Genomic DNA, 18,365 nt, shown 5'->3' with positions numbered 1-18,365 from the left:
TAAAACATAATTGAAAAAAAAATTTCCCAGTCTATATAGATAATTCAATAAAGAGGTAATAAATGGAAAAAAGATAACAAGTGTAAAATCGCAAAATAACAGTTATTAAAGAGTCTATTTATAATTTATGAACCCCATAAAATACAATTACGTGTCGAAACACTGTTTTTTTAACAATTTAATAACAAGACTCTTCCTTAGCGTTAAAGGTTACAGTCTATCGACTGATTAAAGTAGATGATGCTCGCGGCTTTTACAATAAATATACATACATACTGATAACCTCCTTAATTTAATGTTCATGTCCTATGTAAAGTTAGTTGATAACCGTTGCACGTTTTAAATGAAAACAATGATCACAAAGGCAAAAAAAAAAAAACAAACAAAAAAAAAACAAAAAAAAAACAAAAAAACAAACAAAAAGAAAAAAACAAAAACAACAAAATAAAATAAAAAGTAGAACAAAATAAAAGGCAGAACAAAATAGGAAGCAGAAAAAAATAAAAGGCAGAACAAAGTAAGAAGCAGAAAAAAAATAAAAAGCAGAACATAATAGGAAGCAGTACAAAATAAAAAGCAGAACAAAAAAACAAACAAAACAAAAAACAAGGAAAAAGGAAAGCAAAAAAATTAAACTAAATCACCCATTAAAATGTATATTAAATTACAGAGAGGAATCATTGGAAAAACTACCGCACGTTGAACATGAAGTGCGGTAACTGATTCCGGCGTTTAATAGATGAATGCGCGATATAAAAGCGAACACAGCAAGTTTAAAAAGAGATCTTAAAGGGTATAAAGGTGACTCGATTCTTACATAATTTTCGTTGGCCTTTCGTATAAAACTTCCCGCATTTGGTTTAATCATTTTCACCGGCGTTAAAAATCTTCAATTTAATATCGCAAATAATAATGTGCACTAAATTCTTGTTAAAAATCTTTTTCCAACACTAAGTGACACGTGTCAATAAATACGTTACAATCCCCCATTGATTTTATTCGCATTCAAGTCGATTATAATGAATCCATAGAAATTCTTATTCACCTTTCTGTCCGTCTATATATGATAATCAACCGTTACTTTCAAAATGTATTTACGTAAATATGCTTTTTTTAAAATCAATTTCAAAAAATCATTAAAATTAAAAGTTATCAAAAACAATAGTTTTTTTCTTAAAAATCAATATTTAATTATTATTATTTTTCTATAGGAATTATGATTTTCAAAAATTTCAAATTCAAATATTTTGAAATTCAATAACTGATAAAAATATTATTGTAAAACATGAAGAAATAGATCACTCCGACTCTTCGAGACTCGGAAAAATCCATTTCTTCATGTTTTATAATAATTAAAAAATGACCGAGTGATAAAATAATTATTTTGTATTATAGAAATATTGTTACTGTAAGTTCTTCAAAATTATTTTCATCATTTCAATTCAATTATTATTGTCTACAATTTTGAAATAAAATTCTTCTTTAAATCAATTATTTTTATAAATTTTTAATAAAGTTCTGTTAAGAATTTTCAAATTCATTTGTTTACAATTCAATTTTACGAAATTTCAATTTATCGGAAATTCTTCAATTAAATATACATTTGTATTTACAAATAATAATAAAAATAATTTTTAAAAATTTCGATTAAGCTTTTTGAAAAAAATTAGTTGCATAGAATTTTTCATTAAATGTACATGAAAAATTCAAATTTTCAAAGATTTTAATTTGAAACTTTTACAAAATTCAATTATTTCGAAAAATTGCAATTATTAGTAACTTCTCAAAAATTCAATTATTATCTAAAAATTTTACTGAAATTAATTATTAAATTAATTTTTATTTAGAAATTCTACGAGAATTCAATTATTTAAATACAAACATAAATAATTTATTCAATAATTGAATATTTTTTAAAATTGAATTCTTATACATAAGATTATCAACAAATTTTTAAATAATTGAATTCTTCCGACGAATTTTAATAACATTTTTAAAAATAATTACATTTTTCAAGGAATTCGATTACAATTGTATTAAAAATAATTTCAATTCTGCAATGAGTTTTAGTATTTATGAAAATAATTGAATCTTTGTAAAAAAATTTATTTTAATTTTAAAAATAATTGAATTATAGCGAAGAATTTTATAAAAAAGTTTCAAACAATTGGTTTTTTTCGAAAAAATATATGCAATTCTATTTGTAATAATTTAATTCCTGTGAAATTTTCATTATTTTCGAAAATAATTGAATATTCGTGTAGAACTTTGTCAAAATTGTTTTTAAATAATTGAATTCATTTGGGAAATTTTAATAAAATAATAGTTACACAAATAAGAAAAATTTTTGAAAATAATTGAAACTTTGCAATGAATTTTATCAAAATTTTCAAAAATAATTGACTTTTATTCTTATGAAAATAATTGAATTCTTGTGATGAATATTTTTATTTATGAAAATAATTAAATCCATGAAAAGAATTTAAAATTTTATGAAAATAATTGAATTACTGCGAAGAATTGAATGCCAAATTTTAAAACATTTGATTTTTTCGAAAGAATTTATGAAAATTCTATTTTAAATAATTGAATTCCTGCGAAATTTTTATTTGTTTGGTAAATAATTGAATATTCATGGAGAATATTATCAAAATTTTTGTTTAGTAATTGAATTCTTTTGGTAAATTTTATTAAAATAGTAGAATATTCAAAATCCTTGAATTAAGACAAATTTTTGAAAATAATTGAAATTTTGACATGAATTTTATTAAAATTTTTGGTAATAATTGAATTTTATTACTTTTGAAAATAATTAAATTCTTGAGATGAATATTGTTATTTATGATAAATAAATCCCTGAAAAGAATTTAAAAATTTTATTAAACTAGTAGAATATTGAAAATCAATGAATTAGGGAAAGTTTTTGAAATTAATTGAATTTTGCAATGAATTATATTAAAATTCCTGAAAATAATTGAATTTTGTCGAAAAATTTTGCTAATCATTTATAAAGATAATTGAAATGTTGATGACAATTTTTTAAGATTTTTTAAAAGTAATTGAATTACTGCGAAGAATTTTATTAATTTTGAAAATAATTGAATTCTTGTGATGAATATTGTTATTTATGAAAATAATTGAAGTTAACGATGAATTTTATTAAAATTCCTGAATAAAATTGAAGTTTGTCGAAGAATTTTGATATTTATAAAGATAATTGAAATGTTGACGAGGAATTTTTAAAAGTTTTTGAAAATAATTAAATTTCTGGGAAGAATTTTAATATTTATTAAGATTGCGTTAAAATAAATTATTATCAGGGGTAGAAAAAATTTAATGTCTTTTTAGAATTCGTACAAAAAATCTAGTTAACAAGAAATTGTATAATTACGAAAACTTGTAGTTACAAAAAATTGTCAATAGAAAAAATTGTAGTTGCAGAAAATTGAAGATATAAAGAATTGTAGTTACAAAAAATTTTAGTTGGAGAAAATTGTTGATAGAAAAAATTGTAGAAAATTGTGGATTCAAAAACTTGTAGTAACAAAAAATTGTTGATAAAAAAATTGTAGTTCCAGAAAATTGTTGATAGAAAAAATTGTATTTGCAAAAAATTGTTGATAGAAAAAATTGTATTAGCAAAAAATTGTACTCACAACTATTAGCATTTGCACCCAGTGGCAGTTACATAAATAAACAAAAAAATGCAACTAAAAAAATTATATCCACAACCATTGGTCAAAAATAGTATTATATCAACATTTGGTACTTCTTCAAAAATATAGTTAAAATATATAAAACAGTTCATACCCAATTTCCTTCACACATTCATTTTGCCCATATGTTTCTCTATGTACATATTTTTACATTCATTCATGTTGACGTAAAGGATTTTTTTTCGAAATTTCCATACAGCTTTGATTACGAAAGAAAATTTGAAGCATACATTAATTATAACGACTGACAATCGCGGGGGATTAGAAGTAGACATGGGTAAAGACTTTCTCGCATTTACCATTTTCGCAATATATATGTCGTACTTTATATCACATGCGTGCAGAAAATATACATCTATATGTGCACCTATATATTTTGTACAAGTTCTCAAGCTTCTCTATATACTAATGATGTCTCGTCTTTTGGGGACTAAAAAAAAAGAACATAAAACTTTAAAGAGATTTGCGATATCTATAAAGAATATAACTATATGTTTGCATGATTTATTGAGACGTCACGCGAATGTATATTATTGTTTGCGGTTCAATATAATATGCTTACGGAAGCCGCTCTTTTTATTTTATTATTTAAAAACACACATCGTGCACGCGCATATTTCTATTTACTGTGTCGACAAGTAAATACGCTTCTATACACCATTTTCATGCAATATGGGGCTCGTTATCGTTTATATAGATCTAAGTTTTTGTATTACAAAACATTTCTATATCAAATCATATAAAAGTGAATTTGCATTAACATAATGTAAATACTACTCATTTCACTCAAGTTTTTATTTTTTATTTTTTTTGCTTCCTTTTGATGATATGCTCTCTCATTAGCCGCATCGTTATTGCAAAATATTCAGTTTATCGATATGTGTATTTAGTGTCGGTTCATTAATTTCCTCTTCAGACTAAATTTAAATTGAATACTATTTTTTTACTTTAGTCATTTTTTACCATTACTATTTTTTTCTTTACCTATTCTTCATCATAACAATTTTTTCCCTTAAGAATTTTTTACTTTCATAATTTTTTACCTTAATTTTTTACTATAACAATTTTTTCCAGCAACAATTTCTTACCTTAAGAATTTTTTACATTGATAATTTATTACTATAACAATTTTTTACTATAATAATTTTTTACCATGACAATTATTTACCATTAACGATTATTTACTATAGAAAATAATAAATAAAATTTTTTTCCAATTCCTAACAGGTATTAATTTAATTATAGATAATTTACAAATGTTAATAAAAATATCAACTATTTTTATACAATTTTTTACTATATTTTATTATACTAATTTTGTACCTTAACAATTTTTTACTATAACAATTTTTTACCATCAACAATTATTTCTTGTAAAAAATATCACATTTTTGTTTAAAATACTAAAAAAAAATCCAATTTTGGAAAAATCACAAATAATTGCAGATATTCAATTATTTGCAAGAGTGATAAAATTCTTCTCATAAAATTCAATCATCTTTCAAATTTAAAAAAAAATTCTCGTCAAAATCCCAATTATTATTGAATAAATAAAAAAATTCTTCCCCAAAGTTCAATTATTTTCAAATCAATTTCAAACTCCCAAAAATAGTACGCAAACAATTAATTATTTTCATAAATAATAGAAATTTTGTCAAGAATTCAATTATTTACAAATTTTTTATAAATTCCTTCGCAATAATTCAATTATTTTTATAAATAATAAATTTTTTTAAGGAATTCAATTATTTTCATAAAAAGTAATTAAAAATTGTAGAAAATAATAATTGATTTGAAATGATGAAAATAATTTTGAAAAAGTTAATGTAATAATATTAAAAAAAACAATGATTTTATCACTCGGTCATCTTTAATTATTATAAGTTATTGAATTTAAAAAGATTTGAATTTGAAATTTTTAATTTCAATGCAAAAATAATATTGATTAAATATTTATTTAAAAAAAAAGTTATTGATGTTTTCGAATAATTTTACAATTAAAGAAATTTTTAAATAAATGTAACAGAACATTTTTTTGAGTAAAATTTTTTCTTTATTTTCTAAAAATTTAAAAAGTTTCAATTTAATTTTTAATTAAAAATTAAAACAATTTTTTACTTTAACAATTTTTTACCTAAAAAATATACCAATTTTCTATCATCAACAATTATTTATTATAAAAGATAATAAATATTTTTTTCAAATTTCAAACAGGTATTAATTTATTTATTACGATAATAAATATAATACGCTTTTTTAAAATTTTTTTTGCAATCAAAAATGTTCAACTAGAATTATTTTCACTTAGTTCCAAAATATTGTGAAAATATTACAAAATTAAATTACAAAAAAATTACAGATTACTGTACATAATAAAATTTTTAAAATTGAGTTCATTCGGACAGGTTTTACTGTAAAAATAATAAATAATATTTTTTTCAAATTTCAAACATGAATTAATTCAATTAAATAATTAAAAAATGTTAATAAAAATAAAAATTATTTCCTATACAATTATTTTTATATAATTTTTTTCTAATTCTATCTAATTTTTCTTTAATATTTTATTAAGTATTTATTTCCATAAATTAAAAATGTGTACTCAATCATTTTATTATTACTTTGTTACTTAATTATAATTACTATTAATATAATTCATTTCCTTCTTTTTAATTTGATTTTTTATCAACTACTCATTTCTATGAAATAAAATTAGGTATTAAATATAAATGAATAAATTAAATACAATAAACAATTAATTAAATATTCTGGTCTTGGATTGAATTTAGAAAGAAAAAATAGTATCAAAAGTGTTATAAAACATTTGTAAAAGTTAAATTAATAAATAAATTAATAAATTATTTATTTACAAATAATAAACATTTTTTTTACTTGAGAACGCCAAGATTATCACCAGGTGGCATGGAATCTGGTTTTGTCAACTAAACTGCCATCTAGCGGTGACCTTGGCGTTCGCAGGTGGAGATGCTCAAGATGCTCGTAATTTTCCAATATTTTAGAGTCTTAGAATTAATTTTTTTTACTAAATAAATTGATATTTAAAATTTCGGTATAAAAAGTATAAAAAATATGGCTTTTTTAACAAAATAAGTGTCATCATTAGTAACTTATTTATAAATTAAAACAAATAGTTGTATGCGGTAAAAAAAAGTGTCAAAAAGTATAACTCCGAGACCTGAATATTAATTAATTAAAATTAATTAATATTCATAAATTTAAAAACAGTGGGAAAAAATTAAACTTTAAGTAAATAAACACAAATAATTAAATTATCACATAAATAAAATACAAACAATAGTATATTAAATAAAATAATTTTAACACGAATCTACATGAATGTAAAACACTCGGATTGTATTTAACCGTTGATTTACAGTTGCTAAGAGAAATATAAAAGCAATTAAATTATAAGAACGATAATAAAATAAGTTGAAGCTAGTGAAATGTGTCAGTTAATGAAAATACCGCAAATTTGCGGTTTCAATATAGAGACTAAAATTAATAGGGTAAAAGTTCGATTGGCACGTGTAGTTTCACTTGACGTTATACACGGAAGTCCGTACACGTCCCGCTTGCGATTTCAAATAAAATATCTATCCATTCTATCAACTTGAGTGTTGGTAATTACCCGCAGCAATACCATGTAATTGAAAGATTATACATATTTTAATATTTACAGTTTGTTCTCATTTTTTCGTTTTTTCTCTTTTTTTTTGCAATAAAAAAGGAGACAAAAATTAAAATTTCCTCAATTGTTCTAAGACAAAAATATAATTTCCCGGATGTGTTGGAAATGTGCGATTGTATAAATATTTTCTTTGTGTGTTCGTTTATAAAGTGTATGTACATGGGTACAATACCAGTATAAACGGAACTGCGTATCAAGAGATACGAAGTCAATTTGAAAGATTTCTAAATCCACTTGGCGAAAACGTTCTTGTAATAATTGCGACTAAAAACGATAACTATCACTTCTCTAACACCTGCTTAACGTTCGCGAATACAATATGCAAAAATTTAATCCTCAATATATATTCTATTTTCACAATCGAGTCAATTTTACTTTTTCCAATATCGAAATTAATCAATATTGAAATTAATTTCGATAATCGATACTAAAAAAATAAAACTATAGATGATTTAAATTTAATTTGAATCGAGATTTGAATTCAATACAAAAAGAAGTATTTTTGAAGTAACTTTGTAGTCACTTTTAGGATTTTTAATTTTTGCAGTGATTGTATATTAATTATTAATAAATACTTACAATACTATTATTTAAATTATGAGTTTCAACTATAATTATTAGCATCAATCTGAATAATCAACTTGAGCATTAATTATCATGCTTTTAATTATCATCATCATCAATTCTTATTTATCGATTTAAAAGTTAATTGCCGACTTTAATTTTAAACAACAGATTGATTCTAAATTACATGTTTTAAGTTTTAATTGAGAGACTCCAATTTTCAATTGCAGGTTGAAATTCTAATTGTAAGCTTTGAATCGTTAATTATAGATTTCAATTTAAATTGTTCACGATATACATCAGTTTTACTTTTTTTTCTTGAAAAACTCTGTTATTTACATTTTTTTAATTCTTCACTGTAGATTTAGAAATTTCGACCATATTTTTAAGTCGCAAAATTTCTCTATGTAAAAATAATTTTTTTCCTTCTTGATCTTATCGGAAATAATAATAATTGAATTTAATATTTTTTTTTCTTTTTCTTTGGTTTTATAATAACGTGTTGGCAAAATATCACCACGGTGTAATCTTTGTTATGGTGATCGCACATGTGTGTCACACCTCTTGGATGACCTCGTGTGCCTTTTGTGCGCCATAATAATACCGAGTCATATTTTCTGCGAGAGAACAGAAGCAATTGTTGTCATTTTTCTTTTTTTTTCTCTTTCTCTCTTCTAAAGATCATCTTTTACGAGCAAATCATTGGTCAATCTATCTAATTCATTATGCAACAGAAGCACATTATCTGTCAGTCATTTTTTACTCAGAAGTCGTGACATAAAGTACTCATCGTCATTTATTTAAACAAAACTCGTAAATCATTTTCATAACATTCCATTCTATGGTGAATTTAATTTTATCTGAATTTTAATCTTTTTTTAGTTTTTGATTTTAAAAGGAACTAATTATTTTGGTTCTGAATTAAATTGAATTACTTTCTGCTCTGAATTACTCTCAAAATTTAAATTCTTAAAAAAGTTTTTCTAATTTGAATTAGTGACTGACTTTTTGCTTCACAGTTTTTCTAATGATATCAAATTGAGACAAAAAACGAATCAAACTGTTATTAGTAAATTTTACTAATAAATTTGTATAGGAATTACTATTTATTAGTAAAATGTACTAGTTCAAAAGCAAAAAGTCAGTCACTAATTTAAATTAGTAAACATTTGAAAATATTTTTCTCTAAATTTCAATTAGTTAAAAATAACTAATTTGATAGGAAAAAATTAGTTACTAATTAAAATATTTCTACTAATGAAATAGTTAATAATGACTAATTATTAGAAAATTCCCACTAAAATTTTCGTAAAAAATTAAAAGCTGCTAAATGAAATATTAAAATTTTCTTCGTAAATAGGTCACACAAAAGTTTAGAATTTCTCGCCACTATTGTATTCATATTATAGTTTATTCGCAAATTTAATCTTTTGTCCAAGATCTACTTTCATATTTCAACGAAATATTTTCCGAGACTATAATAAAATCAACAATTCTTATGTTTTCGACACCTCTTGACATGAATACCATGTTTCGATTCATATCATTTAAATTAATTGATACAAAGAAATTCATATTCATATATTAGAGAGAAAGAGAGAGAGAGAGAGCAAAACGAAAGAGAAAGAGAGAAGAAAATCAGAGATATCATTTTATCCGGAAATCTACAAGTGCAGAAAACTTTTCGTTCCTTGCAGCAGGTGTTCCGCTATCAAAAGCATCATCTCATTATCTCGATTCAATTATTCAAGGAAATTATAAAATTACGTTCAAACAACAACGAATAAAACAGCGAAAACTAAAATTTAACCATAAATTAATAAATTAGAAATTTATCATTTTTATTAAAGTTCTTAATTTATGGTTGCTGTAATAGTTGCCCTGTTCTATTATTGGCAGGAAGGTTGCACAATAAATCATATAGAAATTATTAACAATAATAATTATCATAATATAATAACAATTGAGATTTAATTCTTTAAAATTCTTATTTTTATTATTGTTTAATGATATTAATAATCAGGGTTGAGACAAAAATTTAATTTCGTTTTTCCCTGACTTTTTCCTGATTTCCAGACAAAATTTTGACTTTTTCCCTGACCAGAAAAGAATATTCTGATTCACTCTAAAAATTATTAGATGCTGAGAAAAATGTTCTAATATTTAATTATTATCTAAAATTTTAACTGAAATTATTCATTTTTAAATCAATTTTTATTAGAAAACTAGCACAAAAATAACGCGCGCGTGAAGTTTCTTGTTTCACTTTTAACATATATGTGACTGTCCGCGACAAAAGGGACCTTAGCTCCATGTAAATACATGGGAGCTAAGGTCCCTTTTGTCGCGGATAGTCACATATATAACAATAATGTAATTTTTACATTACATGTCACATGAAAATTAATAAAAGCGTGAATGCCAATGCGACGATAATGAAAAATATGTTCATTACATTATTTTTGACTTATTAATTATCAAAAATAAATTACATTTAATTACAATTAATTATTTATTTGTTATTTTGTTTCTAATAGTTTTCTAGTCAAAATTAATTAATATTATTTTCATATCATTAACATTCAAAAATTCAATTATTCAGAAGAATTCTACACAAAATCACTATTTTTCTAAATTTATTCAGGGAAATCAGGAAAAAGTCAGAAAATTTTGTCAAAAGTGCTGGAATAATATTTAATTTCAAGAATTCATAAGAAAATTCTGAATGTTATTCTTGAGCATTGAAAAGATTTTATATATTTCAAACTCTTCCTGCTTTTAACAATAATTAGACTTTATACAGATTTAAAATTAATTTTCTTAAATAATTTAATTTTTGAAAAACTATCGAGAAAAAATTATTTTTTATTAATTATTTTGGAATAATTTTTTATTTAAAAATTAAAAAAATAATTGAATTTTATGAAATTTGTATTTAAAATTTTTTTATAAATAATATAAATAAGTAGTAAATGTCACGCCCGCCAAAAAAAGTATTTAATTTATTATTATTATTATCATTACTCAAAAGAAATTCGATTATCTTTACAAAATTTCAATAAAAAATTCTTCGAAAAATTTATGAAAAATTACAAAAATGAATTTCAGTTAAAGTTCTACATAATAATTGAATATTAAAAGCATTATAGCATGAATTTTAAGAAATAATTAAATTTTAAAATGGTTCCAAATCAAATTCTTTAAAAATTTGTATTTTTCATACTTATAACTAACAATTCTGTAGAATTAATTATTTTAAAAAAGTTTAATTGAATTTTTTTCTGAAATTATTTGAAGTATTTATTTTTTAATTCGTATTTAGTTGAAGAATTTCTGAATAATTTAAATTTCGTAAACAAATGGATTTTAAAATTCTCAAAGAACTTTTTTCAAAAATTATTAAAAATAATTTATTCCTGTGGGAAAATAATAATGATTAAAATTTATTTAGAAAAGAAGTTATTGATGTTTTCAAATAATTTTAGAATTAAATAAATTCGTAAATAAATGTAATGGAACATTTTTTGGAGTATCTAATCATTTTTAGAGTGAATCAGAATATTCTTTAGAGTCAAGGAAGAAGTCAAAATTTTGTTAAGTAATAAAGTTTTTCATATTAAAAAAAAGAAAATATTTTACAGGATTTACATTTGTTAGTTTTCTAAAATGTTTGTTACAAAATGCTAATTTTTTAGAATCAAAGGAAATAATGAATAATATAATAATATTAATAATTTTTTGAGATTAATAAAAATATTTTTGAATTATTTGAGAAATAAAAATAATATTATTAAATTAAAAAAATAAAAACAAAATAAAGAAATGTAATATTATCTATCAAAACATATAAAAAACAAAAGCATAAATTTTGTTAAAAAATCAAAGATATAACCATGACTAACTTCAGGTGTGGACAGACTGGACAGAATGAATACGACGATTATTATAGTTAATTTTACAAGAATTCAATTATTTAAATACAAAAAAAAAATAATGTATTTAATAATTGAATGTTTCTTAGAATTTAATTTTTACAAAGAATTTTATTAACAACTTTTGAAAATGATGAATTTCTTTTAAGGAATTTAATTAAAATTTTACTGAAATTTATCATATTAAAGAATTTTATAACAATTTTTGAAAATAATTGAAAACTTTATGAAGAATTTTATTAAATTTTTTTTAAATAATTGAATTCCTGAGAAGAATTTAAATAATAATTTCTGAAAATACTTGAATTCATGCGAAGAATTTTGATTAAATTTCGTTTAAATAATTGAAATTTTGCCAAGAATATTATTAAAATTTCTGACAATAATTTAATTTTTTGAGAAGATTTTCGCTAGGTATCTATTTATAAAAAAGGTAATTTAATTCTTAACGGGAATTTTTAAAAAAATTTAAAAATAATTTAATTTTCCAAAAGTATTTTATTAGTTTTCAAAAGAATTGAATTCTTATGATGAATTTTAATATTTATCAAAATAATTGAATTTTGGAAAAGAATTTTATTAAAATTCCTTAAAATAATTGATTTTATGTAGAAAACTTTGTTGTTTATCAAGATAATTGAATTCTTTTGGAGAATTACTTAAAAATTTTTGAAAATAATTAATTTCCTGTGACGAATGAAAGGTTATTCATGAAAATAATTGAATTATTGCAACGAATTTTATTATTTTATTGAATAATGGAATGTTTTTAAATTTGAATTTATTTAAATCTTAAATTTATTTAAAATTGTATTAAAAATATTGGAAATTCTGCGATAAAAATAATAATTGAATTCCTAAATGAAATTTTATCTTTTATAAAAATAATTGAATGTTTACGTAGAATTGTATCAAAAATATTTTTCAATAATTAAATTATTTTATAAATTTTATGAAAACAGTAAATATTGGAAATCATTGAATTGTGAAAAACTTTTGAAAATAATTGAAATTTTACACAGAATTTTATTTAAATTTTTGAAAATAATTAAATTTTTGGCGAAAAATTTTGCTATTTGTAAAGATAATTGAATTCTTGTCGAGATATTCGTTTAAATTTTTAAAAATAATTGAATTTCTTCAAAGAATTTTATTACTTTTGAAAATAATTGAATTCTAGTGATGAATATTGTTATTTATGAAAATAATCAAGTTTTGTAAAGAAGTTTTTTAAAATTCCTAAAAATAATTGAATTTTTGTAAAGAATTTTATTATTTATCAAGGTAATTGCATTAAAAGTACCATTATTGCTCTAGGGTAATAATGCATACCTTATTCACCTGCAAGCGATGCATAAAGTATCCATTATTGCCCTAGGGCAATAATGGGCACTTTATTGACCACTGGGCTAAAAGGGGAACTTAGTATGCGCCTGTACCTAATAAAGCGACAATAATACACCTGAGTTGCATAAAAGAAAATATTTTAAAGAATTAAATTCCATTTGCTAAAGAAAACAAAAATTTGTCTACTACAAAGAAAACAATATAATATTCAAACACCAAGTAAACATAAAAGTAAACAGAAAAAAAAATTAAAATAAGAACGTAAATAAGACGATTAGATGCAAGATATATATCATATCGTTTCTTTTTTTGTTTAATTTCATTATTGTTTCTGCGTGACAAGAGGTCAATTCGTTCTTGCAGGTCAATCGTGAAAATGCAGCGTTTCTAATTAAAGTGATGGAGACAATGAGACTCGAAACTAAGCACGAGACTTTTGCTATACTTTAACTCACAACTTCGATTGGACAACAAGAAAACGTGAAAGTATCTTATTCTCGCGTATCTATCTGTTTGTATATTACTATATTGCATATATGTATGTACACATATACACAAAGCCTCGGACAAACTTGAAAAATCGTGATAGCGCGTTCACGTAAGACCTCTCAAATACATTTGGATGTCAATTAAAATCGCGAAATTCGTTATACAAGTAGTATAACATTTGTATATACCTTTGTCTACATATATATATAAGCGGCTCTCTTTTCCCATAAGATTTTTTTGCGTATTGATGAAATAACGATCAATATAAAATTATTCGCAATATTCTCCGCATTGTAGACACAATGGTGCGAAAATTGTTTTTCTTTATACTCTTGTGTACAATATTGAGTGTCAAAATTGTATACATGCGTACTTTTACCGCATATTTGTTTTTTTTTCGTTGCCTTATTCAATATTTCATCAATGGAGAAAAAGTATAGACGTTTTTTCTAGTTTGAAGAGAAAAAGTTTTATTTTTATTAAAATTGCACACAAAATCTGAATTAGTTGCAAATAAAATATAATGCAAATAATGGTAACTAGTTCTCTAAATCTGAATAACAGCTACTTTTGGAAGAAAGGAAGCATTTTTACTAATTTTTAGTTAGAAACTACTAATTAGTAGTAGAAAACTAATAATTTATTTGTTAAGGCTAGTAATTCATTTAGTAAATCAGGGTTGCCACAAAACATTAATTTTTTAATTAACTTTTTTCCTGATTTTTTTCCTGACCCTAAAGAATATTCTGATTCAGATTTAATTAATTAATTTAATTAATCATTATTCAATTAATCATTAATCATTATTCAATTAATCATTTAATTAATCACATTTAAAATTTAAAAAAAAAATGTAATAAATTGTGTTTTAAGAATTCAATTATTTTCATAAATAATAAAATTTTTCATAGCATTTCAATTATTTTTAATACAATTCTAAATACATTCCTCGAAAAATGGAATTATTTTCTTAAATTTTTTGCAACAATTCAATTACATTTCAAAAATAATGAAATCCATCGCTGAAATTCGAATATTTTAAAAATCTACTATTTTAATAAAAGTTCTCAAAAGAATTCAATTATTTAAAAAAAAAATGTAAAAAAAATTCGTTGCAGAAATTCAATTATTTTCAATTATTTTCATAAATAACCAAATTTTGTACAGGATTTCAATTATTTAAAAAAATTTAATAAAATTCGTTGCAAGAATTCAATTATTTTCATAAATAATCAAAATCTTCACAGGATTTGAATTATTTTTAATACAATTTTAAGTAGATTCTTTGAAAAATGTCATTATTTTCAAAATTTTTATTAAAGTTCTTCGAAAAAATTCAATTATCAATTATTTTTAAAAATTCATGATATAATGCATTTTAATATTCAACTTTTATCTAAAATTTTAACGGAAATTAAATTTTAAATCAATTTTTATTAGAAAATTCTACGAGAATTCAATTATTTAAATAAAAAAATAAATAATTTATTGAATAAAAGAATGTTTCTCAAAATTAAATTTTCATAAAGAATTTTATCAACATAATTGAATTTTTTCGACGAATTTTAATAAAATTTTCAAGAATAATTAGGGTAGGGTGGGGCATTACTATTCTTGTTTGGATTTTTGAGTCTATAAAATGTATATAAAAAAAAATAAAAAAATGAGTAGAACCGTTTGAAAGCTTGACTTCTTAGCTACAATTTTGCCATGTATCATTTTGCTGTAACTCGATTCTGTTCCGAACTACAGCGATTTTACGAAAAAAAAATTTTTTTGATGTCGAAAAAAACGAGGGGCGTAACTATTCTTGCAGCTATTAATGATATAATACTAAAAAAATATATAAATTAATTTGTTAATTGGAGGATTTTTTCTGGTTTTTTTCTTCCAATTTCTTACAATTCTAACCTAGAAACAAGCACACACAAAAAAATACACTGTTTTGTAGTTTTTGCTGTCATCAGTGGAAGAATAGTTACGCCCCATCCGCCCATTTTTTGAAAAAACACTTGTAAAATTTTTGAACAATAGAATATCAAAAATCCATTATGATATTCGTGTTCAGCACTAAATTTGACTTTAGAAATAATTTTTCCGATAATTTTTCCGACCGTTTATCACTATTTACAATGGCAGACTAAATGAGTGAAAACAAGTAAGCGAGTATATCAAAATCACATTTGGGTACCTAACTCCAATGATAGATGGCGCCAGAAGCTCAAATGTGGCGTACAATGTTCATTTCACATGACAAGTATACAGTGTAAAAAAAACTTTAATCGGATGAATAGTTTTCTCTCCAGGACAAAGAATAGTTACGCCCCGCGAATAGTAATGCCCCACCCTACCCTACATCTTTCAAAAGAAATTCGATTAAAATTGTATAAAAAGTAATTGAAATTCTATGATGAGTTTATTTGTAATAAACTCACTTTGTAAATTACTAATTAGTAAATAGAAATAATTATAGTAAATTACTAATTAGTAACTAAAAATAATTAGTAAAAAATAAGAATAATAAGTCAAATTTGTCTAATTAAATTAGTTATAAATTAATAATTAATAATAATAATTAATAATAAATAATAATAATAATTAATAATTAATAATTAATAATTAATAAATTAATTAATAATTAATAATAATAATATTAATTAATTAATTAATAAATAATAATAATAATTAATAATTAATTAGTTATAATTAGTTTAATTGAATTAGTTGCCAAATTTTTTAGATATTTTGACAAACACTAAAAGTGAATTTAACTAATTATTAGTCATTATTAACTATATGATTAGTAGGAATATTTTTGTTTAAATCAGTGATTGATTTTTCATTACCATATTTGTTATTTTTAACTAATTCAAATTAAGATAAAATAAAATAATTTAATACAATATACAATACTAATTAATTAATATTAATAATTTAGCATAATATTAATTAATTAATATTAATCAATAATTTTAATAATAATTGTTATTATTAAAATAATTTATTAAACAATATTTTAAAAATAATTTATTAATAATATTGGGTACTATTTTAAAAATACCATTTTACCCAAATGTTAAAAAAAAATTTATTTTCTTTAAATTTTGACTAATTGAAATTTTAAAAAAACTATTTTTTTTAAATTCACCAGTTTTTCTTTCGCGAGAAGAATATTTAATTGGACTAATTAATTATTTATCAGCTATTCTACACATTGACGGGGATTATATAATAATAAATATTTATATAAATATATTTCGCAGACATGATGATGATGATACCTTTTGAAATTTATGTTCGAAATCGCGTTTCGAATTTCTAAAAAAACAGTTGCGATTTACGATGCGAAACTGGTTTATGATGTTTTACGGCTCGCACATTCTCTCATTTCTCCCACCTGACACCGCACTAAACTTTGGATACTAACATCCTTTTTATTGTTTACCGGCGCCATTAAAGAAATTTCGGCAGGAAAAATTCTTCTTTTTCACCCGCCCCATAATTTAGTGTTATCCATCGACGGAAAACTAATTTTAACTAAAATATTACCACAACGCGAATAGAATTTCAAAAAAATTCTCAATTTTTGACAATTTAAATTGTTTCAATTATAAATTTTTTTAATTTCAATTATTCCAACCCCAAATTTTTACGAATTTAATTTGTTTCAATTCCAGATTTTCGCCAATTTAAATTCTTTCTATTCAAAATTTTTGCTAATTAAAATTGTTTTAATTCCAAACGTTTGACAATTTAAATTGTTTTAATTCCAATTTTTCACTAATTAAAATAGTTTAAATTCCAAATTTAATTGAAATTGGTCCAATTCTAAAATTTCGCCAATATTTAAATCGTTGCTATTCGAAATTTAATTTGACAAAAAATTCCGAATTGCAACGATTTAAATTAGGAAACGTTTAGAATTGAAACAATTTAAGTAAGCAAAAATTTGGAATTGAAAAACCTTTTATTTTGTCGAAAATTTTGAATGGAATAATTTAAATTGGTAAAAATTTTGAATAGCTTTATTTCTAAAATTGAAATTCCAAAACTTACTGTCATTTTTAAAATGACGATTCAAGAAAAACAATAAAAATGATTTTCAAGGGACGTTATAAGAATTTTATACCCGATTTCAAAATCGATAATTGTTTGTACACTTGACCGCCTTTGTTCTTGTCCTTAGAGAGAATGCATGCTCCACTTGACATAGAAATATTCATACGTCTACTATCGCATATCATTTGACAATCTTTTGTTATTTGTAATAGAGATTCGAAGAAATACCTTTATGGAGATTATTAATTTTTTTTCACTCTTGGTGAACATACGCATAAAACTTTTGAGTATCCATCATTTTTAGTGAGAATAGGTGCCATAGAGGGCTATTAATTATACACTTAAGATGTTTCCGGAATGATTTCTTCCTTCATAATAACCACTTACAAAGCTGTAACCGTCACTTCCGACACTTTATTATAAGACTTTCTGGGACATGTCGATTTGTCAGAACTGACAGTAAATTTACTTTGGTGAAAAAATTCGATCTTCATTTTCTGTCGAATCATTTTGTTTTCTCGTGAAAGTGTGCCTCTTTCAAATGATCAG

The 18,365-nt window shown here is 22.4% G+C and overlaps 1 protein-coding gene across 2 annotated transcripts in view; it reads left to right on the top strand.

Moving 5' to 3' along the window:
• Nucleotides 1–18,365, top strand: part of LOC122500952 — a 66,839-nt gene that overhangs the window by 26,225 nt on the left and 22,249 nt on the right. The gene's annotated exons all lie outside the window — the stretch shown is intronic.

The sequence above is a fragment of the Leptopilina heterotoma genome, unplaced genomic scaffold, assembly GCF_015476425.1.
Source record: "Leptopilina heterotoma isolate Lh14 unplaced genomic scaffold, ASM1547642v1 Lhet_192, whole genome shotgun sequence".
NCBI classification, from domain to species: domain Eukaryota; kingdom Metazoa; phylum Arthropoda; class Insecta; order Hymenoptera; family Figitidae; genus Leptopilina; species Leptopilina heterotoma.
The sequence above is the reverse complement of the archived record's forward strand: the minus strand, read 5'-3'. Positions and strand labels throughout refer to the sequence as shown.